This window comes from Meriones unguiculatus, chromosome 6 (assembly GCF_030254825.1).
Source record: "Meriones unguiculatus strain TT.TT164.6M chromosome 6, Bangor_MerUng_6.1, whole genome shotgun sequence".
NCBI lineage: Eukaryota > Metazoa > Chordata > Mammalia > Rodentia > Muridae > Meriones > Meriones unguiculatus.
This window is the reverse complement of record NC_083354.1, coordinates 51,502,620-51,528,073: the sequence shown is the minus strand read 5'-3', so window position 1 is coordinate 51,528,073 and position 25,454 is coordinate 51,502,620. Positions and strand designations below refer to the sequence as shown.

General features: G+C 44.6%; 1 non-coding gene and 1 pseudogene across 1 annotated transcript; both read right to left on the bottom strand.

The window, feature by feature from the left end:
• Positions 1-1,422: 1,422 nt before the first annotated feature.
• Positions 1,423-21,636, bottom strand: LOC110548385 (cytochrome c oxidase subunit 7A-related protein, mitochondrial-like; annotated as a pseudogene).
• LOC132655046 (U6 spliceosomal RNA) lies at positions 2,699-2,802 on the bottom strand. Its single transcript, XR_009592628.1, has one exon. It is a non-coding gene; the product is annotated as a U6 spliceosomal RNA (small nuclear RNA).
• Positions 21,637-25,454: the final 3,818 nt, after the last annotated feature.

Here is a 25,454-nt window from a genome sequence, read left to right as displayed (position 1 = left end):
AAGTCTGCCTATTTGTGTTTTCTCAACAACAAAAAGCACACTCATTCTCCTACATCTTTTTCAGAAATGGAGATGTTTGGGTTTTTAATTCACCTGGCCCCAGTGGTATTATGAGGGGTGGTATCGACTACCCCGAAGGAGGCAGCAGGCTGGACAGTAACGGCTTCATGGAGTCAGTCCTGTCCTTCCACCTTTGCTTGACTTCTGCGGATTGTCAGGCTTTCGTGGCAAGCGCTTCACCCATCAAGCCATTTCACCAACCTGGTGTTAGGGTATATTTAATCATCGTTTCTGCATCATGGGTATGGGTGAGTAACTGTTCAGATCTTTACCTTTTTTTAGACAGGGTCTTGTTACGTAGCCCTAAATTGTCTGGTAATTGCTATGTAGTTCAGGCTGTCCTTGGTAATCGTCCCGCCTCTGGCCTCTGCCTCCTCAATACTGGGGTTACAGACATGGGCCAACATGCCTTGATACTTTCCACCCCTTTAATGGATGTTTGTATTGCTTCATCCATAAATTACATTCTGTCTTTGGCAATTTATCATTGCCTTGTGTGTGAGGTGTGTGTGTCTGTGTGTTGCCGGGGAGCCTTGCTCGGGATGGGTAGATCCTCCACCACGAGACCACATTCCAGTCTTGTCATTATCTTTCCTTATTATTTGGATGGTTATGTGCAATTCACAAACATTTTTCGAATGTATCACTTGCCTTTTTAACTTTTGTGAATACCTTTTTAAAAAAAAAAAATCGTGTATTTATTCCTCAATCAAACAAACCATAACTTAAAGCCATAGTGTTATTAAGGGAGAATCTCTGGTACAGCTGTCTAAAATGCAACATCAACAGGTGTTCTCTTTACCCTGACGCAACAAATACATAACATTTCACTAAAGACCTGGGCAAGGCAAATCACCCTTCGAAACAGATAGAGGCAGACTTCTGTTAACACTTTACTGCAAGGTGGAAAACTTCCCGAGGTGGCTAATTCGAATCCCTCCTTCCACACAGCCTGGCCTTTTGTCTTCCTCCCTCAGCCACACTCCACCCAGAAGGACTTCTGTGGTTCTTGCTGAAACACAGTCGGAGTCCCACGAGAGGGGGGGGCACCCTGAGCACTGTCTGCTGTCAATGAGCTCCTGAGCAACTTTCATCCAGAGTCTCCAGGGAAATCAGGAGCACAAACACGGCTCAGTGTCATTTCCTTAAACAACAGCTTTAACCGTCAGATCCGCTCTGACATTTGACAGGCCATCACCATCTTACAAACCAAAATGTTGTAGTCTTACCTTTTCCTTTGTTTACAAAAATGTTGAATAGACTAGCCAAATGGGAAAACAAAACAAAACAAAACAGAAATAATGAGAAATGAAAATTCAAAGGGTCTGTGCCACAAAGTAAGCCGATTCTCCTCAGGTTAATTCATTTTTTGGGGGGCTGCGGAGCTGTGTGGAGGGCAATCGGCCAGTAGATGGTCCCTCCCACTGTTAGAGCCGTAGTGGTCCAGTAGAGCATTTGATCTGGAAGGCCTCTTTCCAGGTGGATGGGCACAACACCACGAGCCTTCTGGAAGAATTTCTGCCATCCTGGAACTTTGCTTTCTTCCCAGCATAGTCATTCGCTGTCACCCTGGAGGTCAGTTTAGTCGGTGTGGCAAATATAATGGCCGGTGTTTCTGTGGAAACCGGCTTTAACCCCTGTGGGCTATAGGCTCCCAAAGCCCAAGCTCCGGCTGGGCTTCTGCGTGAAACCGCTAAGCTTGCAGTACGTGTTGGCTGAGCCCGGCTTCACAGCACCGCTGCCTGTGCGACCGCCCTAGAGTGTAAATACTATTTATAAACATGAAATTTATTTTACTATTTTTTAAAAAAAATTATTTATTTTACGTATATGAGTGCTCTGTCTGTCTGTACACCTGCATGCCAGAAGTGGGCATCAGATCTCAGTATAGATGGTTGTGAGCCACCCTGTTCTGGCCGGGAATTGAGCTCAGGACTTCTGGAAGAGCAGCCAGTGCTCTCACCGGCTGAGCCCTCTCTCCAGCCCCCACAACCCGCCTCCCATTGTGTGTGTCTCTCCATTTGTGAGTACCTGTGTGTGAGTATGCTGCGTCTCCCCCGAACGTGGTGCTGGGAACTGAACTCGTGTCCTCTGGAAGAGCAGTAAATGCTCTTAACCACTCAGCCATCTCTCCAGCTCTTATTTTTAAAATTACATCTCCGTGTGTGTACCATGAGTGTGGGTGCCTGCCGAGTCCAGAAGAGCCTGTCAGGTCCCTAAAGTTGGAGTTACAGGTACTTGGGAGCTGTCCAACATGGGTTCTGGTAACTGATCTGAGTTCTCTACAAGAGCAGTGTGTGCTCTTAACTCCAGGGTCATTCCTTCAGGCCAGGCCCTCGGAGCCTCCTCCTCCTTCTTTTATTACTACTACATTTTCGTGTTTCCTTAGTTGCATATTAGGTCTGAGTTTTAATACAACAGAAACTGATTATCTTTTTTGTTTATTTTTGAAACAGGAACTCATTATATAGCCCTGGCTGAACTGAAATTCAGTGTGTAGACCAAGCTGGCTGGCCTTGAACTCACAGAGATCTGCCTCCCTCTGTCACCATGTGTGGTTTTGCCCTTTTTCTTTCTTTCTTTCTTTCTTTCTTTCTTTCTTTCTTTCTTTCTTTCTTTCTCTCTCTCTCTCTCTCTCTCAAATATGGAAGGATTCACGAATTTGCATGTCATCATTGCACAGGGGCCATGCTAATCTCTGTATCATTCCAATTTTAGTGTGTGTGCTGCCGAAGCAAGTACTGTCCTTCCTTCCTCCTGTTTGTTTAGTTATTTATTATTGAGACAAGCTCTTTCTTTGGCCTTGAACATGTGTCAGTCTCTCTTTCAGCTTTCTGAGTATTGGTTGTAGGGGGTACAGATGTGCTTTATTGGGCCGACCCACTGTTTCACCCTCTCTTCCTATCGTGTTGATTCTGAGTACTGAGGCCAGGCTGTCTGGCTTGGCAGCAAGCACCTTTACTAGGTGAGGCATATTGACATCCCTTTTGTTGTTTTGAGACAGATTCCCATCTATCCCAGGCTACCCCTGAACTCCTGATCCTCTTGCTTCTAATTCCCAAGTGCTAGTATTCCTAGCTGTGCAATTGTTTGTTTGTCTGTTTTTTTTTTTTTTTAGAAAAACAAAAACCAGGGGCTGGAGAGAAGCCAAGGGCCTGAGTTTGATTCCTAGCATCCACATGGTGGCTTACAGCCAACTGTAACTCCGTTTCCAAGGGAATCCAATGCCCAGTTTTGACCTATGTGGTGAACATATATGCAAGCAAAATGCTTATACACATAAAAATAAACTAGGTAAATCTAAAAATTACAAAACAAAACAAAAAAAGCACGCCATCAAAATGGCCTCACGGGCAAAGATAGAAGCCTTACAGCCTTGGTTGGATACCGATACCCATGCAAAAGTGACAGGAAAAACTAATCTCAGAGGTCCTCTGACCTCCACACACATGCTGTGGCAAACATGCATCACTCACTCACACACTCACACACAAATAAATAAAATACAGTTTTAGAAATTAACAAAAAGAGGCCAGAAAGATGGCTCCGTGGATAACAGTGTTTGTTTCTCTTCCAAAAGACCTGAGTTCAAGTCCCAGCACCCACACTGGGTGGCTGACAATTACTTACGACTAGCTGGGCAGTCATAATCCCAGCACTCAGGAGGCAGAGGCAGACAGATCTCTGTGAGTTCAAGGCCAGGCTGGTCTACAAAGTGAGTCCAGGACAGCCAAGGCTACATAGAGAAACCCTGTCTTAAAAACAAAACAAAGGGGGCTGGAGTGATGGCTCAGTGGTTAAGAGCACGGGCTGCTCTTCCAAAGGACCCGGGTTCAATTCCCAGCACCCACATGGCAGCTCACAACTGTCTATACCTCCCAATTCTAAGGGATCTGACACCTTCACACTAATGCACATAAAATTAAATAAATTATAAAAAAAAGAAATATAAAAACAAAACAAAACAAACAAACAAAAAGAATATTGAAATAGGTGCCAGCACATGAAGATATGGGATAGACACCACCCAGGCTTGCTTCATGTGGTAAAGGTTTGCCATCCGAAGTACAAATTCCTTTTCAGAGACTGGCATCCACTTTCTACTTTGTCAAATTCAAGCTACCTCCCTCCCAGAGATGGATTGCCTTAATCTCTGGTCATTTCATGGGTACAAATGCAAGTTGCCTTTGCCTTAGTTTGGAGCCGCTCTAAGAGGCTGCTCTAGTTTCACGGGTCCCCGAGGGCCTCCCGGGGCCTCTTTTGCAACATATCACAGCCTAGCATTGCTTTAAGCTTAATCCTGTTTATCTCACTGCTTACGTCTGTGCCTGCAAACTCCTCTTAGTAAATGATCTACACACAATTGTATCTCAGGGTGTATTTCCCGGAGTGCCCGGCCTACAGCAGTGTTTGACAAACTGGGAGTTCCATTTTCTGTCCCTAGAAACTTGGAAAATGTATATAAATCTATTGTCAGAGGGATGAATGTCCAGGATCTGTAAAGGACTCCACAGGGTGTGGCGGTGCATACCTGTAAGCCCAGCATTGAAGGGGTGGGGGACAGGGTGTGGTCCCCACTCACGGGAAGTATGGAGAAAGGAATGACTCAGTGAGGTAGTGAGAGTAGGTGGGCAGGGCAGGAGTTTCTCTTTTACATCTTATTTGTTGGATGAGTTTTTGTTTTGTTTGATACAGAGTTGAGGTTTATTAAAGACTTCTTAAAGATGTATTTTTATTATATTAAACACAATTATTTTTGATTATGTGTCTCTGTGTCTACATGTGGGTATGTAAGCGGGTATCCACGGGGGGTCAGAGGGTGTGGAGCTGAAGTAACAGGTGGATGTGAGCAGGCCAACATGGGTGGTAGGAACTGAATTTTGCCTGAGCAGAACATGCTCTTAACTGCTGATCTATCTTTCCAGCCACACACACACACACACACACATATTTGTTTTTTCACAACAGGTTGTATAGTCTTGGCTGTCCTAGAACTCACTCTGTAGACCAGGCTGGCCTGGAACCCACAGAAATCTGCCTGCCTCTGCCTCCCTGTGTGCTGGGATTCAAGGCATGGCCTTGAACTCTTAATCTTCCCATTTCCACCTCCCAATTGCTAGATTTACAGGTAGGCACTATCACACTCAGTTCATGGATCTATTTTAAAGGTTCTTTGCACTTTAACGTCTAGAAGCTTTGGAGGAATATACTTCAGTCTCCTACATCCATAAAACTGCCTACTTAGAAATGAGGATTTCAAGCTAACCTCTGAACAATCTCAAGAGGAGTGGTTTGAAATGTCTCCAAAAAACCAGAGGACTGGAGAGATGGCTCAGGAGTTAAGAGCACTGGCTGCTTTTTCAGAGGTCTGAGGTTCAGTTCTTAGCACCCATGCGGTGGCTCACAAGCAGCTGGAACTCCAGGTCCAGGAGATCTGGTGCCCTGTTTTGGCCTCCGTGGACACTGTATGTATATGGTACACAGACATTACTCAGACACACATAAGTTCACATAAAACAAAATAAATAACCTTTTTTTTTTTTTAATGAATAACGTGGCCTGGTGTGGCTCCAAGCATCTGAGAGAAAGAAGGCCAGCCTGGTCTATGTAGGAAGTTGTAGGACAACTGAGGCTCGGTAGTAAGACTCTACCCTAAGCCCTCCAAAAACAATATCCACCACCATCACCATTACTACTGTTAGGCTCCGTTCATTTCACTTGGTCAAACAAGAACACACACACATATGCACATACACACATACATGCATCTATACACACATGTTCAAACACAAATACATACACACATATATATGTACACACCCACATACACACTACAGATGCACATATACCCACATACAGATACACACACATACATATACCACATACACACATATACATGGACATACACACATATAAACACAGACACACAAAGACATACATACATATGTATATATGTATATACGTACATATACATACACATATAGACATACACACATACATACACACAGACACATACACATACATATACACACAGATGCACACATATACACAGACATACACATACAGACAGACACACATACATATACACAGACACACACATACATATATATACACACCACACACACACCACACACACACACACACACACACACACACAGAGGAAATCTGTTGCTTGATCTGGGGCAATGTGGTTTATTTTGTCCAATCCGACCCTATCCAATTCTAAATTAAAACAAACAAACAACACAAATGTTGGTGAGGCTATGGAAAAATGAAAGTTGGCTTTTGTTTGGGGGCTGGAATTGAAACTATGGCACACTCTGCCACTGAGCTATATCCTTGGCCTTCTAGAGTTTGGGATTTCTGTGCATTATTGTGGGGAATATAAAGTAATACAAGCTTTATGGAGAATAACATGGTGGGTCTTCAGATTGAAGCAAAGAACCACAAAGAAAAAACCAAGTTCCGGCCATATGTCCAAAAGAAGTAAAAGTAGGATCCTGAAGAAACATTTATATGTTTATACTCACAGCAGCATTATTCATAATAGCCCAAAGGCGGAAGCACTGAATGCTTGAGTTATAAGAGACTCTTGCAAAAACAAAAACTACAATAAACAAACAAACAAAACCTTAAGGCTGGCTCAGAAGGTAAATGTGTTTGCCACCAAACCTGTTGATCTGAGCTTCGTCTCTAACGCCCATGAGGAGGCAGGAGAGAACCAAAATCTGTGAATTGTCCTCTGATCTTCACCCATCTTTTGTAGTACACACACACACACACACACACACAGAGAGAGAGAGAGAGAGAGAGAGAGAGAGAGAGAGAGAGAGAGAGAAACAAACCCAAAAGTGCAGTTTCTCTTCAGCATGAGGAACTGAATTTGGTTCACAGCGCCCTCTAAGGGCACCTGCATTCAGGTACACATACCTACGCACAGACACACATATATGCACATGCTTTAGAATAAAAGAAAATAAAAATCCTTAATGGCTGGGAGTGCGGCACATACCTTTAATCTCAGCACTCAGGAGGCAGAGTCAGGCAGATTGTTGTGAGTTTGAGGTCAGTCTGATCTACAAAGTAAGTTCCAGGACAGCCAGGGCTGTTACACAGAGAAACCCCTGTTTCTAAAAACAAAAACAAAAACAAAAAAATTAACAAACTCTTTTTAAAATTAAATATTTATTAGAAGAAAAATAATCCAAGGTAGATTAAAAGAGGTTAGATGAACTAGGTGTGTGGTTTGTGCTTACTTCTACTACATGGGAGACTGAGGTAGGATTGCCCATGAGTTTCAGGTCCACCTAGACTACAGAGTGAGGTCCTGTGTCCAACCAACCAATCAACCAATCATCCATCCAACCAACCAACCAACCAACCAACCATCCATCCATCCAACTAACCAACCCATCCAACCAACCAACAACCATCCATCCATCCAACTAACCAACCATCCAACTAACCAACAACCATCCATCCATCCATCCATCCATCCAACCAATCACCCAACCATCCATCCATCCATCCATCCATCCATCCATCCTCCAACCACTAAGAGGGTGAGTAGAGCACATCCAGAGACACAAACCAAATAACCAACAAAAGACTGATAACTGCTGGGTGATATTAACACATACCTTTAGTCCTAGCACTTGGGAGGCAAAGGTAGGCAGATATCTGTGAGTTCAAGGCCAGTCTGGTCTACAGAGTGAGTTCGAGGACAGCCAGAACTACTTGTCTCAAAAAACAAAACAAAAGAAAAATAACTAAGGTGATAGGATTTCACTATGTAGCCCAGGCTAGCTCTCTGAAGTCATGATCCTCCTGAGTCAGAATAGAAAAATTAAAAGGATATGGGAAACAAAAAGAGCCCCTTACTCCAGTGTCTGGTTGGAGTCTCTTGTCAGTTGAGAATCCAGAATTTCAACACAGTTAACCAGATTTGCTGTGAAGATTACCTACATAGAGACACTATTCCTATTGCATAGATATGTTTTCATGTTAAAATAGGAATGAACCATGCTTAATGCTCAGGTACATGACCTTTGAGTACAAATGTACTCTCTCCCACACTTGAACCTGAAATTTTCTGGGAATCTCACACAAATATAAACTTTTATTTATTTTTTAACAGCAAAATGTAGCCTAACTCCCCATGCTGTGACGTGTGTGTGTATGTGTGTGTGTGTGTCCAAGCGTGCACACACACACCCTATACACAATGTCATGTGACTTAAGTTCCTTAGTAACCCTTAGAGATGTAACTCCAGATGTGATAAAAATCTATGCGGCTACTGTAAAGACATTAAAGGAAGCCAGACACTTCTGAGCTGTCCATACCCACAATGCTGGGTGTGTTCTCTTTTTCCTGAGAGCCTCTCGGTCAGGGTCAGCCTGCGTGCTTTTTCCATGTCAGATCTCTCATATTAATTTTCCTGAAAAAAATTTTTGAAAAGGGTTTCTCTACATAGCCTTGCCTTTCCAGGCTGGCCTCAAACTCAAAGATCCACTTGCCTTTACCTCCAGAGTCGTGAAATTAAAGGTGCGCGCCACCAGCACCAGCCACTTCCCCTGAAATTCTTTGTTGCAGGGCAGCCAAGAATCCAGGCTTCACCCAAAAAGAGGCCTCTTTTTTTTTTTTTTTAATTTAATTTAAATATGAGTGCTCTGCTGCATGTAGACCTGCATGACCGAAAAGAGCATCAGACCCCTTTATAGATGGTTATGACCCACCTTGTGGGTATTGGGAATGGAACTCAGGACCTCTGGAAGATCAGCTAATGCGCTTAACTGCTGAGCCATCTCTCCCCCAGCCCAAGAAGAAGCCTCTGAGAAGAACTTGGGTGCTTGGTAGTGAGAAGCCATGTCTGGCTCCTTCCTGCTCCAGCCTCCTGGATGCTGGAGTTGTGTGTGTCTGTCACTTTGCCTGTCCGGATTGTTCTTCTCTCTTCTGACACCTCCCTCTTCTGAGTCACTATTCACCTCTGTTGCTAATGCTCCTTCCCAATAGGAGACATAAACAATGTCTACCCCTCCTCCTCCAGAGGAAAAAAAGAAACACAATCCGGCCAGTGTTTACTCTGGGGAGCCAGTGGGTTTAGTAGGCTTACTTACAGAGCATTAGGAGAGGGGTTACCTAGGAGGTGTGGCGCTCCTCGACCAATAAGACTTCACCAGAACCTTTACCCGGTAGGGATGAGGTCTTCCCCACAGCTGTATACTTGTAGAATCCCCGTCCCACTCCCCCAGCCTTTCTCAACCTATATACTGTAGCTCCTCCCATAGGCCACATGTAGATAGGGCAGAGTTGTCTCTCACTGGTGGCAGGGAGTGACTGGATACCCACCCAGGGGAGGGTCTTATGACCCTCCACACTCCTCTATGAAGGGATGTCAACAGCCAATAAACTCAGCTAGGACGGTCTTTGCAAACGGGTGCCGCTGAACATCCAATGACGGCAGTTGTTTGGTTCACAGGATAGTCCCGTGCAACTTCTCTTTTGGATTCAGGCATTAACCTCTTGAAAGATCACATCTAATAGGAACACAAAGAAAATTAATGAAGGCCATGAAGGAATACCAGGCTGGGGCTGTGGTTGGCTTGTGATTAAGCCAAAGAGGCCATGTCATATTTTAAGAAAGAGTGGGGGAAGTGCTGTTTGGGGGCTTGAAGTATCGTGGTAGTTGAAGACATGTGAAAAGTCCATGAGAGGTTGGTAGGATTATGATTCTGATTAGATCTTTTCCTCTAGCATCATGTCACATCAAGGAAGAAGTGACGAAGGGATAACTCTTTGTCACTCTGACATCCCATTCTTTAACTGCAATTTACTTAACATGTATTTTAATTTTTAAAGATTTGTCCATTTGATTTTATGTGTGCGTGTTTCGGCTGTATGTTATGTACGTGTACCACAAAGATGCCCGATGCCCTCCGAGTTCAGGAGAGAGCATCAGATGCCCTAGATCTGGAGTCACACATGCTTGTAATCCACCACGTGGATTCTGGGAATCAAACCCAAGTCCTCTGCAAGAGCAACAAATACTTTCTGGCTGTCTGTCCAGGCCCTCAATATTTTCACCTCCAGTTCTGGTCCCTTTTCTGTTGTTTAGATTTGGTTTTCTAGCATTTATTGTGCATCTTACTAGTTGATGGGCTTTCATTTTTAGGGCTTACATTTCATCTTTAAATTAGAAAAAGCCCCTGTGCTAATTGAATTTCTCCATTGTGTTAATGAGAAAACTGAGGATTGCAGAGCCATATTATTATTATTATTATTATTATTATTGTGCTGCTGCTTTCTCTAAATGCCACAAGGCTAGTGGTTTAAAACAATATAAACTTATAATCTTACAGTTACAGAGGTCTGAAGTTTGAAATGGGTCTCTGTGGCTGAAGCCTTGTGAAGGCAGAACTGTTCTTTTTGAGGGAGATGGGCATATCTGATGCCTACTTCTGGCCTCCAAGTCCGTACAGGGTACATATGTGCGCAGTCATGTATACACTCACACACACATACTCACACACACACACACAGGCCCTTTATAAACACAAGATAAAAATAATTTTTTTTTTTTTTAAAGAGCATTCACTTTCACAGGCAAGCACATGATAAAACTTCCTCATCTTTTCTAGGTTTTAGAGGTCACTTGTATTCCTTGGCTCAAGGTCCCTTCCATCTTCAAGGCCGCAACGACAGCTCTTCTCACATAGCCCCACTCTGACCTTTCTTCCGTTGTCACAGCTCCTTCTCTAACTCCAGCGTCTTATCCCACACCACCCTCTTTTGAGACGGCGTCTCTCTATGCAGCCCAAGCTGGTCTCAAGCTTTCATTACTCTTGCTTTAGATTCTAGTTTTATAGTGTATGCCGCCAGACCTGAGCTCCACTCACTGTCCAGGGCTGTGAGGCGCTGTCGAGTCACTGTCTGTGACTGTGTTGGGTCTAGGAGATAATCAGGAACAATCGCCCTTCCTTAAGGTAGCTGATGAGCTACACAGATCACTCACAGATGCCAGAGTGTCTTTGGGGCTATCATTCTGCACATTAGAGAAGGTAATAATGTTCCAGGGTCACACAGTGACTCAACAGCAGAGCCAGGCGTTATACAGTTGCTTCCAGCATACATACACAGTTTGCTTCCAGTAAATGTACATATATCTACGTGTGTGTGTGTGTGTGTGTGTGTGTGTGTGTGAAAGGATTTCATGTGTTCTAAGCTGGCCTCCAACTTGACAGGACTTAATGACCTTGAACAACTTCTTCTTCTTCTTCTTCTTCTTCTTCTTCTTCTTCTTCTTCTTCTTCTTCTTCTTCTTCTTCTTCTTCTTCTTCTTCTTTTGTGAGACAGGGTTTCTCTGTGTAGCCTTGACTGTTCTGGACTCCCTTTGAGGATCAGGCTAGCCCAGAACTTACAGAGATCCTCCTGCTTCTGCCTGCCTGAGGGCTGGTTTTATACCAGTTTTATGCAGTGCTGGGGATCAAATGCAGGGTTTCTTACATACCAACCACATGCTCTACCGATTGAACTACATACACAATCTATTTTATTTTATTTTCCTAAGTTTACTTATTTATTTACATATATGCGTGTTTTGCTTACATGTATGTCTGTATCTTATGTGTGTGTGCCTGGTGTAGAGGCCAGAAGTGGGCGTCAGATTCTCTGGGATTACACAGTTATGATCTGGGAATTGTCATCAGGTTCTCTGGAAGAACAGCCAGGGCTCTTAACAGCTGAGTCATCTTTTAAGCCCCATGATATTTGATTTTTTTTTTTTTTTTTGAGACTCAATCTTACTCTTTAGCCTAGACAGACCTAGGTTGTTTATATGACCTAAAAAGAAAACTTGTAGCAATCCTCCTGCCTCTGCCTTGAGGCAAAACACCATGCCCAGATAGCCCATAATTTTAAAAATCCCTATTCTGTGCTTCTTGTACGTATGACTAAGGAATGAGGTTGAGATAATTTATTATAGCTTACACAAGACACCCCTCTTCTTTCCCTCTACCCTTAATTTCACAAGCAATCATGAAATTCTCTATTACAATTTGGCTTCCCTCAATATGCTGCTGAGTTTAGAGTCTGGGGCCAACTGGCTTGGGCTCAGACCCCAGCTAAAATGTTCATTTGCGGTTTGGTTTTGGAAAAAAACATGTCTTAATATTATATATATATATATATATATATAGTGTGTGTACATATTAAGACAGGATCTCCCTATGTAGCTTTGGCTGGCCTGGAACTCTCTACGTAGAACAGGTTGGCCCCATGATCTTTCTGACTCTGCCTCCTGAGAGATGAGGCTAAAGGTGTGTGTCACCACACTTGCCTTGGGTAAGTTACTAAAGAGCTCTGTGCCTCTGTTTCAATAGCTGTAATGTGAGGAAAATAATGGTATAGTGTAAGGATAAAAAGTCATTATAATTGCAATGCACAACCATCATTGTTTTGTATTTTCCTGAAGACCATGTGCTCTTGAATTCGCTCTCCCCCTTTCTTCCCTTCTTTTTTTTTTTTTTTTCTAAATTTCCCTCTCTGATCCTTCCTGCTTTATTCCCATTTCCTTCTTTATTTTTAGAGCCAGGGTCTCGTTGTGTATCCATGCTTACCCTGGAACTTGCTGGGCCCATGCTGGACTGGAATTTGAGATGATTCTCTCGCCTCTGCTTCTCATGTGCTGGGATTACAGGTATGACCCATCATGTCCAGCCCAAATTGCCATTTTTTTCCTTTTGGGTTTGGTTCTTGGTATAAATACATATATATATATATATATATATATATATATATATATATATTGCCCCAAAATTCAGGTTTCCACAACTCCACTGTCTGTGGAGCTCAGGCTGGACCCTTCCAGAGGTGGGCCAGTTACAAGCAAAGGGAACAGAATTTACAAAAGTGATCCTTAGATCTTAGGCGATGGTGACTCTGTAAAAGAGCAGCTTCTCAATCAGGCCCCATTCAAGTTCCCATAGACCACTCTGAAGGTCATGTTCCCAGTTTCACACTGTGAGCAAGTGTACAGCAAAACCACCAAAGTAGACCACTCCATGAGCAGAAGAAAAAGTTTATTTGGAGGATCATCCTGCTGGGCTCATAGGAGATAGGAAGCATATTCCTGTAATCTCAGCCTTAAAGAGGCTAAGACAGGAGGACTGTGGCAAGTTGGAAATCAGCCTGGTCTGAAGAGTGAGTTCCAGGCCAACTAGGGCTACATAGTGAGACCTTGTCCAAGAACAACAACAAAAACAAAAACAAAAAAACAAAAAGGGCTGGTCTGTGGCTCAGCTGGAAGTCATCTAGCACACGCAAAGCTCTGGTTTTGACTCCCAACACACATACTTCACTGTGGTGGCACATGCCTATAACCCAGCACTTGGTGTAACAGACCCCCAGACCTTAGCACAACTGACTCCATGGTGGAGCTACCATTCAGGCCTTGGAACCCAGCATGTAGACAGCACCACCTGCCAAAACAGGAACAAATACCTAACCCATTGAAGCCCATGATTCTGGGAAAGTCCATAAATGTACTAACCTTGCTTTTTGGCTTCTGTAGTTCAGTTTCTGGCTTACTGGTTTTTGTGTTTTTGTTTTTTTGTTTTTTTCTTGTTTATTTTGGTTTTGGTTGTCCTGGACTCAATTTGTAGACCAGGCTGACTTCAAGTTCATAGAAATCTGCCTGCTTCTCCCTCCTGGAGTTCTAGGATTAAAGTCTTGTGCCACCACAGCTGCCTAAGCACATGCTTATTGTTTTTGTTTGTTTGTTTAGTTTTTATTGTTTGTTTGTTTTGTTTTCCAGACAAGGAATGGCTTACCATTCTTGTTAACCACACTGAAAAATGCTCAGGTCTGCGCTCAGGTCCCGAACACCCAGTGTCATCAATGGAAGATTTTTCTCTTGACTGTCTGAGTGGTCTTCTCTGGTGAATGCCTTTTCGAGGTGGAGACAGAGGGATCGGAAGTTCAAGGTCATCCTTGACAGTATAAAAAAATCTGGGGCCAGCCTGACTCACAGTATACCCTGTCCTCAAAACAAATAATGGGCCAAGCCAAAAAAAAAAAATTACTTCTTCCACTTCCACACTGGAAAGACCCATTGTTCCCTCCCAAGTTCCACCTCCTTGAGAGATAATACTCATCTCTCAGGGCTGTGGTAACAAGAGGCCACACTCAAGATGCCCCACTGGTGGGAAAAAAACTGTTCTCATGGTTCTAGACTTAAATGGAATCCTTTCAAGCCCACCCCTCCAAAAAACAAAACCAGATTCTTGTAAGTTTGAAATGTTTGTATGCTTACTTATTTTCAACTTTCCACCATTTCTTTTCCTTTCTTCCTTCCTTCCTTTCTCTCTCTTTCTCTTTCTTTCTTTCTTTCTTTCTTTCTTTCTTTCTTTCTTTCTTTCTTTCTTTCTTTCTTTCTTTCTTTCTTCAAGACAGGGTTTCTTTATGTAACAACCCTGGCTGTCCTGGAACTCTCTTTGTAGCTCATGTTGTCAAACTCAGAGATATCCGCCTGCCTCTGTCCCCCACCCTTCCCCCCATGTGCTGGGATTAAAGGCCTGTGCCACCACAATGGCTCCACCATTTCTTTTACAATTGAACTTGTATGGGTGTGTTTCCTGCGTGCATGTCTGCGTTCCTTATGCGTGCCTGGTATCTGTGGAGCCAGAAGAGGTGTCCAGTTCTCCGAAATGGAGTTATAGACTGTTGTTCCTTGCCATGCAGATGCTGTGTCCTCTGGAAGCTTAGTCAGTCCTCTTAACTGCTGAGCCATCCATCTCGCTAGCCCCTTCAACTGATTTTTTTTGAAGATTTATTTTTAATTAAGTATGGGTAGGTGCATTTGTGAGTAGTGCAGGTGCTCATGGAGTCTAGCATGGGGTGCCAGATGCCCTCCCTGAGCTGGAGTTATAGTCAGCTGTGAGCCGTTCAACACGGCTACCCGGAACCAGACTCTAGTGGAATACAAGCTCTTAGCCACTGAGCAATCTCTCCAGCCCTCCCGAGTCATTATAGTTTAAAAATATCTGCTTTTGTGTGTGTGTGTGTGTGCACCATGTGCATTCACGTACACCGGCACATGCAGGTATCCTCAGAGGTTGGAAGAGGGTAACCCTGGAACTGGTGGTTGTGAACTCCTAAGGTGGGTGCTGGGAACTGAACCTGTGTCCTCTGTAAGAACAGTCAGTGTTCCTTTTCTTTTCTTTTTCTTTTTCTTTCTTTCTTTCTTTTTTTTTTTTTTTTTTTTTGTTGTTGTTGTTGTTTCGAGACAGGGTTTCTCTGTGTAGCCTTGGCTGTCCTGGACTCGCTTAGCTGACCAGGCTGGACTCGAACTTACAGAGATCCCCAATCTCCCCAGCCCCTCTACTATTTCTGGTTCCCTTGTCACTAGCTAAGGTTTTTCTGTTCAGATCCTTTGGTTTTCCGTTTTTCAGGCTGACGAGAAGCTCTTCACCGATGACGCGTGAGTAAATGTCAGTGACTGGAAGCCCCGGCCTTCTTGGCCGCCAGTTAGGCTGCTGCCAGTTCAGCTTGCCTGTTCTGCCTTGGCTATGGCAGGAGCAATCTTCACTGAAGGTATAATTTAGCCCTCTCACCAAACTTTTAGGATAAAAGCCCTCTGGCTCCCAGAGTCCCCACAGATGAGGCACAGCCTGGCCCCCCTCACACACAATTAAAGAGATGAGCTGTGGTGAAAGGCACTGAAAGGAAGTTGAGTTAGTCGTGTCCACCCTGGGAAGAGCAGATAAAGAGACTCGGTGACCTCATGTCTGTTCTCAAGGGATGGTCAGGAACTTTGCGCGCTTTTTAAGGCAAGGCAAGCAAAGGAGGGGGTGGGCTGCATGCCGACCACAGAGCAGGCGATCTGCGCATCTTCACACTTCTGGTTCAGAAAGGAATGTTGATGAAGTCAGTGTTGTAGGCTCCTGGGAGAGCGATGAGCTCATGAGAGGCTGCAGCCTGGCTCTCATGGGCAACTGTCCTCACGGAGCAGGTGGGAATCTGTCCTGCGGGGCTCACTGATGTTCGGGGAGCGTTTTTTGGGTCCCTTGTCATCAACACTTTCATCCGTGAGTTCTGTTACTCACGGAATCCAGGGTAACTGCAGCAGAGAGTGGCTCAGTGTCTTAAATTGCTTTTCTTGTTGCTGTGACAACCCTCCTCACAGAAGCAACTCAAGGAAGGAAGGATTCATCTTGTCTCATAGTTTGTGTGTGTATATATATATATTTACAAGCATCATCATTCTACAACTAAACTGCTAGCTCTTTATAAATTTATTTCTGTGTCCTTCTACCTAGCTAGTTTACAAACTTATGAGGGCTTCTTAGCTCTCTTTCCTAGAATGCTGATTTACCTGTATCCTGCCAGCTGCTTTCCTGTTGTTCCTGTAAGCCCAGAGAGAAATGCTGTATCTCTTACCTAGAGCTTCTTCCAGGAGGAATCAATAGAGAGTGAAAAAGCCTTCTTAGGACCAATTCCAGTATAACAAGTCTGTACTCCTCTCTACTCTTGAAAGGCAGAACCATATCACCCATGGTAAGGGAGCTCTAAGCCAAGTCAGTAAGGGCTGAACCATTTCACCATTATGGTGGGATAGCTCAAGTCCATCCAGCTGATTTTGCCTCTGGTCATAAAGCAAAGTTCTCAAGACCTCTCCCTCTCCTAAGCAAGAAGCATGGAGGGGGTGGCATGAAGCATCTGGTCGCATTGCATCCACAGTCAGGAGACAATGATAGATGGATACTGGTGCTATGTATGTATGTATGTATATGAGCACTCCCTGATGCCTGCATAACAGAAGAGGGCATGAGAGCCCATTATAGGTGGTTGTGAGCTACTGTGTGGGTACTGAGAATTGAACTCAGGACCCCTGGATGAGCAGCCAGGGCTCTCAGCCACTGAGCCATCTCTCCAGCACGCTGGTGCTTGTTTTCTTCCTTTTATTCAGTCTAGGACCCAGTCCACAATTAGGGTGAGTCTTCCCACCTCTGTTAACCCAGTTTACAAGCATCCTCATGGACGTGCCAAAAGTCAGTCTCCTAGATGGTCTTTTTTTTTTTTCCCTAGGTGATTTTAGATGCTGTCAAGTTGGCAATTATTATTCACCCTCAGGAGGAAAACGTGAGGCCAAGGCAGAGCTAGAGGTGCTAGGTGACACGGCTGTAGTTTCAGCTTTTGGAGGGCAGAGAATCCACTTTAAGTTCAAGGCCGGCCCAGTCTATAAAGCTAGTAATTGGGCATAAAACTAGGCATTAAAAGTAGGGAAAGAAATTGGCCTTTACTAGGGGGAAATTAAGTTTCTCTGAATGTTGGGCTATGGTTATTAGTGAGCTTAACTGTTTCTGCTTTTTTCTCCTTCAATTCTTCTTTCAGACGATCTCTCCAGGAGGCTGCTCTGCTCCACCAAAACCCTTCCCAAGCTTGCAGATCTTCAGCCTTACCCCTGAACTCTTTGTCTTCTCCTCCCTCTCTATGTATGGAAATGGTCACAGGGGCGTCTCCCTCCATGGCGAGGCCCTACCTGTCAGTTTTAAAAGCAGACACATGCAAAGAAGTGTGCAACCCATGTGAACCAGGAAATAAGTGACAAATATAGCAACTTATCTCGCCGTTGCCTCAGCCTAGAAATACTGTGTGTCCCACAGGAAAAAGGATATATAAATTACAGGATGTCCATAAAATAATGTATTGTACAATGGCAACAGCAAATACACCCCTGAGGGTAAACCTTGAATGTTCTGAATGAGTTAAAGAAGACTGAACCGCCCACACCCAGAGTAGGCAACATCTTTCTAAAGTAAGGAAATGGACGAATGAGCAGAGAAGGGCAGAGAGGGAGGCAGTTCTGACCAGCAGGGAAACCTACAGGCCTACTGATAGGTGGCCAATGGTCTGGATGTATGTTCTAGTCACGTGGGTGTTTACACTATAATACATTTGTTATTTATGTTTTGCTCCTGGTTTATGCACTTTGTGCTGTTTTTTTTACAACACAGAAAAGGTGCATTAAGTGAGTTCAGGACAGCTAGGGATACAGTGTGAGAGTCTGTCTCAAAAAACAAAGCAAGTGTGAGGTATGCAGACCTTTAATCCCAACACTGGGGAGGCAGAGGCAGGAGGATCTCTGAGTTCAAGGCCAGCCCAGTCTACAGAGTAAGTTCCAGGACAGCCAGGGCTACACAGAGAAACCCTGTCTGGAAGAAAACAAGAAAAATGCACACATGCACACACACACACACACACACACACACACACACACAATCTTTTAGTCATTTTAGGATGTTTAGTAAATTTCAAATTGTATTTCTCAATACATTACTTTTCTGTTACTGTGATAAATACCATCTCCACAGCTACATCTGGAAGGAAGAGTTTATTTGAGCTTATGGTTCCATAGCAGGTAGGGAGGTATAATGGTTGGAACAGGAAGCTGAGAGGCCACATGTCAACCACCAGCACAGAGCAAAGAGCACTAGCTGGAAGTGAGGGAGTTTACAAACTCTCAGTGCCCACCCCCAGTGACATACTTCCTCCAGCAAGGCTGGACCCGCTAACCCTCCCCAGATAGCACCATCACCCGCTCAGATACCACGGGCCAATGGGAGACATTTCTCATTTGCTGCACCTAATTTGTAGTAAGTAGCTTTTTTGTATTTGTTTTTAACAACTTGGATTTTCTCCCTTCTGAAATGTCTCTTCGGCTATTTGGTCCATTTATTGGGTTACCTGTCCTTTTCTTTATTGATGGTTTTATGTCTGAAGAAGGGTGCTCCCTGTCTCTATCCCAGTCTCTCTGTCTCCGTCTCTCTCTCTCTCTTAATGAATATACAAAAAGTAAGTTTTATTATGATGCCTTTTTGTGAGATAGGATCTCAGGAAGTGTAGGCTAGCCTCAAACCTGGTATCTAGCCATGGATAAGCGTAAACTTCTGGTCCTTCTGCTTCCACCTCCTTGGTGATGGGATGGCGGGGGTGTGCCACCATGCCCGGCCTGTGAGGTAGTGTAGAGAATCTAATCCAGGGCTTTTGCTTTCAAGGCCAATACTCTACCAACTGAGCTTCATTCCCAGCCCCTCATTATGACACCACACACAGGCATAATTCTAATCAGAATTGCTTTAAATACCTGGAGTCTTTCTTGGGTCCATATGAATTTTAGATTTTTTTCTTTTCAATGAAGAATGCCATTGGACTTTTATTATTTTTATTTGTTTTGCTTTTTTTTCTTTCTTTTTTTTGGGGGGGGTCTTTCTTCAAGACAGGACTTCTGTGTAATAGCCCTGGCTGTCCTGGACTCACTTTGTAGACCAGACTGCCATGGTACTCACAAGAGATCCGCCTGCCTCTCTCTCCCAGAGTGCTGGGATTAAAGGCATGCTGGCTCTCTATCTCTCTTTTTCTTAATTATGTTTTTAGACAGAGTCTCATGTAAGCCCAAGATGGATGTGATCTCCCCATGTAGCCGAGGATAACTTTAAGCTTTTGGTCCTCCTGACTCTATCCCATGAGTGCTGGGGTTGCAGGCATGTACCATCAAGCCCAGACTATGAAGTTTTGGAGACTCAGCCCAGGACCGTGTGCATTTCAGACAAGCGCTCTGTGACCTGAGCTTTGTCCTTAGCTCCTCCTGTATCACTTCTGAGATGCAGACAATTGTGAGCTGCCATGTGGGTGCTGGAAATCAAACCTGGGTTCTTTGGAAGTGCTTTTAACCTCTGAGCCATCTCTCCAGCTCGACTTCCTTACTTCATTTCTTTGTTTGTTTGCTTGCTTGCTTTTGGACACAGGTTCTTATGCAGCCTAAGCTGGCCTTGGACTCATTGTATAGTCAAGGGTGACCTTGAATTTATGATTCTTCTGCCGTCACCCTCTGAGTCCTCGATTATGGTCTTATATAGCACCTTACATGCTTTTTTCAATGATTTATTTTTATTTTATGTGCATTAATGTTTTGGATAGGCAAAGCAAGCCCTCTCTAGATTCTTTTTTTTTAAATTAATTATTATTATTATTTTTTTAATTTTATGTTCCTTGGTGTTTTGCCTGTGTGTCTGTGAGAGGGTGTCAGATTCCCTGGAGCTGGAGTTACAGACGGTTCTGAGCTGCAGTTGTAAGTGCTGAGCCTTGAACCCAGGTTTTCTTAGCCAGGCTTAACTGTGGAGCCATCCCTCCAGCCCCACCCATACAGGTTTTTACGTTGCGCTGAGGGGTGAAGGCTAGAGCTTAGTGCCTGCTAGGCGAGCGTTTAGCCACCTGAGTCACACTCCATGCTGTCAACCGGGTGTTCTAGTCTATTGAGGCCATCCACCATTTGAAAACTGGTTGTTTTTGTTGTGGTTGTGGGTATTTTGAGGTAAGATCTCACCATGTAGCTGGCTCTGAGTTTGTAGCAATCCCGCGTTAGCCCCTCGAGTGCCGGCTTTACACAGGTAGACTGCTGAGGTTTTCGTACGGCGCGTCTATAATTTCATTACCTTTGAATTCATGCTGTGGTGGATTTCAGCACCAACACGCTGCTTTCCACTAGAAACAAAACTGAAGCATGAGTCACCCGCCAAATCAAAACTGCATCCCCGCAGTGGAATGGCAGGAAGGTGTAATCAAACTGTCCTGGTGTGTGTTGAGTTGCATGAGGTTTGGGTGGGGTGGGGGGAATCACAGGCTTTGATTCCAATAGCTAGAGCTCAACACAAAATGTTGTGTTTTTTTTTTTTTTAATTGTTGTTTTGGATGCGATGTAAATTTTTTTTTTTTTGTACCAGATAAGAACATGGCCGTTAAAAGAAAAATAAAAACCACAATATGCAGAGACTTGAAAACAAATGCAGCTGAGTTTTAATGGCCCCCAGCACTGAACTTTGTTCTTCTCCTGGGTCGCGGGTGGGTGGGGGGACTGAAGCAAAGGCAGCAGCAGTTGCTTTTGTTAGCAAATTTGTTTGAGACGGGTTCAGAGGTAGCCCAGGCTGTCCTTAAACTGAATTTGTAGCCAAGGATAACCTTTAACTCCTGATCCTCTTGTCTCCACCTCTAGAGTACTGGGATGACCTGCGTTTGCCGCCTTTGCTTAGCTTGTTAAATGCAGATGGTTTTTTTAGTGTGAGAGAGAGCATGCATGATGGTGTGTGTGTGTGTGTGTGTGTATGTGTGTGTGTGTGTGTGTGTGTGTGTGTGTATGTATGTGTGCATGTGCGCCCATGTGTAAGGGCCAGCAGACAAGCTCAGTTGCCACCCTCCGGAACACTGTCGGCCTCCCTTGAGACGGGCTCTCTCATTGCCCCGGAGTTCACCAATCAGGTTAGACTGGCTGGCTAGTGAGCCCAGGGAACCTGCTGTCTCCGTCTCCAGCCCCGGGACTGCAAATGTACCAGCACACTGACTGTGACGGCTAATTTCAGTTGTAAGCTTGACTGCATCTAGAACCAATAAAACCCACACTGCTGGGAACACCATGAGGGACTTTCTTCGTTTTGTTTTTCCCCTCTTGTGAGCTTGAGGCAGCATCTCACTGTTGCGTAGTCCTTAGCGGTCCTGGAACTCGTGTGCCGATACTGCGGGGGCATCAAGCCGCCTCAGGGCTAAGTGCCTCCTCTTTCAGGATAATGGGATCCAGAGAGAGGCAACAGAGTGTAAGTCAGACACAGCCTCCACTCCGGTCGTTAGGGGACCCACCTGAGGACCCAGTTAGCCCGTCAGCTTCCTGTGTGTAGGGAACCTAATGAGGGGTTTTGTTAATCGTGTTATTTGAAGTAGGAAAAGCCATCCTAAATCTGAGCCTCCTCTTCTCGTGGCAGCCCACCCACAGGGAGGACGTGGAGGAAAAGAAACGTGCTTTCGGCGCGCTTGCCCTCACTTTCTCTGGCAAGTTCATCTATCCTGTTCCGGTGGCCAGTATAGAATCCAGCTTCTTTGGGATTCCAATGCAGACGGAAGACCTGCAACTCTCTGGGAATCCTCCAGGACTTCAGTGCTGACTGGGGAAACCGAGACGTCCAGCTTTGTGGACCAAACAACTGGAATATTATGCCTTTCCCTAGGCAGGCAGCCATTGCTAGGCTACTCGGACCACAGCCTGTGAGACAGGCTAATAAATCATGTGTGTGTGTGTATGTATATGTGTATGTATGTATGTATGAATATATATGTATTTATTTATTGATTGATCCAGTTAGTTCCATTCCTTTAAGAAACTTAGCTAATACACTGACTGACATTTCTGTGTGAGTTCTTGGGGCTTGAACACAGGTCCTCCTGAATGCAAAGCAAAAGCTTTCACTAACTGAACCATCTCCACAGCCCTAATTATTTTCACGAATGTTTTGATGCAAGTATGGAGCTGTACATTTGTGATCCCCGACCTGGGGAGGCAGAGGTTGGTGGGTCAAGAATTCAGGGGCGTCTTGGGGGTTCGAGGAGTCTTCGTCACACACAAAAGTTTTGGTAGGCACTGGGGATAGGATAGTTGGTATTATACAAGTACTTGCTCTGGCTGGATGATGTCATGGACTGGATGCCACCCCCACCCCACCCCACCCCCCTGCCCATGGTGGGAGAGGGGCTTGGAAAAATGTAGTATTTTGAGCTGACTAAAGGCATCAAAATAAATGATATTAGAGGAAACAAATGTTAAAGGCTCTTCATGTGTCCCCTTGTCATCACGTATGCAGGTCCTTTGGCTCAGCCCGTCTGATCCATTGTCCTCTCTTGTCTTCTACCCTGAGTTCCTCTTTCCTGGTGTTGGAACTTGTGTCTGCCTCATGTCTGCCCAGTTTTTCTTGGAACTATGTCAGTTCCTTATAAAGTATTAAAGGGTGCAGGTGGTAATGTCTGGAAGCCCCGAGTTTCAGCCCTTCCTAGGCTACCGCTAGGCAGCTCCCAAAGGTCAAGGCAGCGTCTGGGTCGGTGCTGTCCTGCAGAACTTGGGGTGATGACACAGTCTGAAGCTGCATCACTCACAGCAATAGCCACTGGCCACTGGTGACTGTTGAGTACCTGGCATGTGGCCAGAGTAGCCAAGTGAATTCTCTTCTTTTTTTTTTAACTAGCATACAAAGTAATGGGTTTTTATTATGGCATTTTTACACATAAATGCCATTATATCTTTTCTTTATTTGGTTGCCCCATTTCCTTGTGTACCCCCTACCCCCACTGATTCCCTTCCTTCCCCAAGTGCCCCCTCCTCATCTGCTTTCTTCTGTCTCTTCTTCATTTCTGTCTTTGTCCTCTTTTTCTTCTTCTTCTCCTCCTTTGCCATCTTTTCTGTTTGGTTTTGAGACAGGGTCTCATTATGTACCCTCACTGGCCTAGGACTCACTATGTAAACCAGGCTGGCCTCAAACTCACAGGGACCCACTTGTCTCTACCACCTGATTCCTGGATTAAATCATGCACTACCACGCCTGGCTGTGATTCCTCCTCCTCCTCCTCCTCCTCCTCCTCCTCCTCCTCCTCCTCCTCCTCCTCCTCTTCTGTTGTTTTTTGTTTGTTTGTTTGTTTTTGTTTTTGTTTGAGACAGGGTTTCTCGGTGTGTAGTCCTGTTGTCCTGGAACTCACTTTGTAGAACAGGCTGGCCTTGAACTCACAGAGATCTGCATGACTCTGCCTCCCAAGTGCTAGGATAAAAGGCCTGTGCCACCACATCAAGCTTATGATCCTGCCTTTTAAGTTTCTGTATAAATTGTTTAAAGTAGCATTGGTTGAATTCTTTATAAGGAATCTTATGCTCCATTTATGTCTTCCACAGGCAGAGGGCAGTTCATTTGAACCGTATAAATTTAGTTCAAAAAAACACTCAATAGGGCTATGAAAGAATTTTTAAAAATTGGTATAGAAATGATTAAAAACAAAAACAAACAAACAAGCAAACACCCTGACGTCTAATTGCATAGATTCCACTTGAAAGTCACAGTGGTTGAGTATGAAAATGGGAGCAGTAGGCAATGAAAAGAAGCCACTTAGCATGGAACAGTGATGGTTCACCCCAGCCAAACTGAGGCAATACAAAGGTGTGCTGAGGGTCACTCTCTTCGGGTTCGGGCTCCCACAGTGCTCTGCAGGGTTCAGCACATCTGTGAACTCTTCGGGGGGCTTCTTGGCGGAGGAGTAATTCATTTCCACTGTTCACTTGTCTGCATAGAAGCCGTGCGATTCCTGGCTGCTCCCTCTACCGCTCTTCAGAAATCCCAGTGTGTGACCAAGAGCATCACGGAAGTGCTCTCTCTGTAAAGGTCTTTTCTCCTATGAGCAGACGCAAGAACCAAGCTCCCAAGTGCCCACAAGATTTGCAAAGATCAGCAGGGAAACGCTGGAGCACTGACCATGCTGCCTGTTTATGAGTTTGCCTCTTGGGGAGCTCTACTCTTGCACCGAGCTCCCCCCCCCGCACCCCCTGCCACACTGGTGCTGAGTGGACAGGTGGGTGAAGCACTGAGCTTGAAACCCAGCCTGAAGATGCCCCCAGCCTGGTGTAGTCTGGGGTTTTTGCAGTAAAGCTACTCTCTTCATGTATGACAGGGCCATTGTGAAGCCGAGTGGCTGTAGTCACCTACAGAATCTCTTGGTTGGAAGTCATGGTGATGAGATCCATAAACAAGCGATGAGAGCCGGGTCTATGGCAGTGGCAATGGGGGTGGTTGACCCATCAGAAGACTTTCACCTGAGACTCCAGCTGTGCCTGTCTCCTGCCCTACTATGCCCTCATACTGGAGCAGAGGAAGTGGCAGGTTACTAGGGAGTTAGGATGCCAGTGATGTGACAGTTTTGCAGTCACCCTGGTCCTGCAAATAACAACAGTAAACTCTTAGGCTCACCAAGCTGAGCTTGGACGGACTCCGCCCTTCGGTCTGTTGGCATGCTACCTCAGGTAAAGGTATTTCCTTACTTTTCCCCCAGGAAAGGTAATATAGCAGGTGTAAACAAGCTTGCCATTTTTTTTTTCATTTTGTCATCATGGTATTCGTTGAATAAAACAAAGTCAGATTTAGAAACACATTTTTAATTCAATAGTTATGTGACACTAGTTGATGTTTTCAGGAGGAAAAATGTTTGATATTGTCTTTTCCAACTGACTATGTCATTATGAACCTGCTTTAATGTAGAGGCAACCTATTAGCGCAGGAGAAAAAAATATGTAGACATGTTCATTTGTAGAAACTCACAGAAACAGCACAGATTTGATTTTTTGGGGTGAACTGCAGTGCAGGTTACTGCTCTGCAATGTTCTTGACTTGGGTCTCTATAATATTTTTCATTTAAAGTTAAAACATTTTTATTATATCATTTAAAAAATGAATTATGGGCCAGCAAGAGTGCTCAGTGGGAGCTGGCTACCAAGCCTGACAACCTAAATCCAGTCCTCAGAATCCACACAAGAGAGGAGAGA